Source organism: Meles meles, chromosome 5, assembly GCF_922984935.1.
Source record: "Meles meles chromosome 5, mMelMel3.1 paternal haplotype, whole genome shotgun sequence".
In the NCBI taxonomy this organism is placed as follows: Eukaryota; Metazoa; Chordata; class Mammalia; order Carnivora; family Mustelidae; genus Meles; species Meles meles.
In genome coordinates, this window is record NC_060070.1 from 61,847,278 (window position 1) to 61,849,240 (window position 1,963).

At 34.5% G+C, this 1,963-nt stretch overlaps 1 pseudogene; it reads right to left on the minus strand.

Annotated features, from left to right (window-relative positions):
- Positions 1–707: 707 nt before the first annotated feature.
- LOC123942669 lies at positions 708–1,108 on the minus strand (annotated as a pseudogene).
- Between the last annotated feature and the right edge of the window lie 855 nt (positions 1,109–1,963).

Below are 1,963 nucleotides of genomic sequence, written 5' to 3' on the forward strand. Positions count from 1 at the left end.
TGTAGCCTTTTCAGATTTATTTCTTTCACTAGATAACATCCATTTATGTTTCCTCCAGGTCTTTTCCTGGCTTGATAGCTACCTTTTTTGGTGCTAAATAATATCACATTGTCTGTATATACCATAGTTTATATGTCCACTTACTGAAGGTCAACTGGGTTACTTCCAAGTTTTTGCAATTATGAATTAAGTTGCTATAAACTTCCTACACAGGTTTTTGTGTGGATGTTATGTTTTCAATTTATTTGAGTGACTACTAAGAAGCACAACTGATACATTTTATAAGAACATACTTAGTTTTGTAAGAAAGTCCAAACTGTATTCCAAAGTGGCTTATCATTTTGCATTTCCAGAAGCAATAAGTGAGAGTTCCTGTTGTTCTGTATCCTCATTAGTATTTGGTATTATCAGTATTTTGGATTTTGGCCATTCCAATAGGTGTGTGGTGGTATCTCATTGTTGTTGCTGCTGTTTTGAATTTAAGTGCTTTTTATTTTTTGACCACCAACATGACACGTTTTTTTTGTTTTTGTTTTTCTTTTTGTTTTTTTTTTTCCTTAAAAATAACACCCCCACTCCAAATAAATCTAGGTCAAAATAAATGAAGAGCTCAAGATGACTTTGTCTAAATCCTGATGTTGTGTGTATGAAAAGCAGCAGCCAGTTATGACAACAGGCAGTAACAACCAAAATCATAGCCAAATGTGTTAACATATTTTTACATTTAAACCAGCCTTAAAGTAAATCATATATGGGGTCACACCATCCTCACTGTAGTTCAGGATAATAACCATGTTATCTGGATTCATGTATTCACCAATAAAGAACTGCAAGGATGTGCTTGATTTGTCCTATAGCCCCTGTCATCAAAGGTTTTACTCTTTCTGGCCTCTGTTCTTTAAGTTTGCCTTTGATTGATTTCATATAATCTTTTCATGTATTTCTCATGGGTTTCTTTTGTAAATCTGGTTTTTTGCAGGTGATGGTTCATGACAATATCAACATCACTGATTACTGTGTTTTGGGTCCCTTTGTCCTTGGGGCCTTCTGCGAAGGCATTTTCACCAATGAGCACCTTATCAATGTTACCCTATGTCTTACTGGCCATATTCCCCTCCACCTCAGGCACAACCCAGCTCATCATGGCTGATGAGATTCCAGTAGATGATTATGACAATGGCTGGAGAGAGTCTATGGTAGTGCTAGCCTTGTAGGAGCCTAGAGCTGGAAGTAAGTGGGATGCAGCCAGAAAGGCATGCTGGGGTAAGGGGTAGTGGGTAGAAAAGTTCTCTGTTTGGATTTTTTTTGCTTGTTTTTTAGTCGGGTTTTTGTTTTTTTATTGTTGAGTATTGTGTTTGTATTTTTGGATAACAGTCATTTACCAACTATTGTCTTAGAAATATTTTTTCCCAGTTTGTGGCTTGTCTTCTCACTTTCTTTACTGTATTTTTGCAGAGCAGAAGTATATGATTTCGACTCATTAATTTAGTCAAGCTTGTCAATTATTTCTTTATGCATTGGGCTTTAGATGTTATATCTAAAAAAATATTGCCATCCAAGGTCATCTAGGTTTTCTCCTATGTTATCTTCTAGGGGTTTTATGTTCTACACTTAGGTTGATGGTTAATTTTGGCTAAGATATAAGGTCTAAGTCACAATTCTCTTTTTTTTTCTTTTCTCTTTCTTTCTTTCTTTCTTTTTTTTTTGCATGTGAATTTTTTTCTAGCACAATTTGCTAAAAGACAATCTTTGCTCCATAGTATTACCTTTGCTTCTTTGTCAGAAATTAGTCAGTTGACTATGTTTATGTGAATCTATTTCTCTACTCTTTATTCTGTCCCATTGATTTATTTGTTTATTCTTTTGCTAATACCATACTGTCTTGATTACTGTAGTTCTATAGTAAATCTTGAAGTCAGGTAGTGTAAGTTCTCTATGTTCTTTTTCAATGTTTTGTTGGATA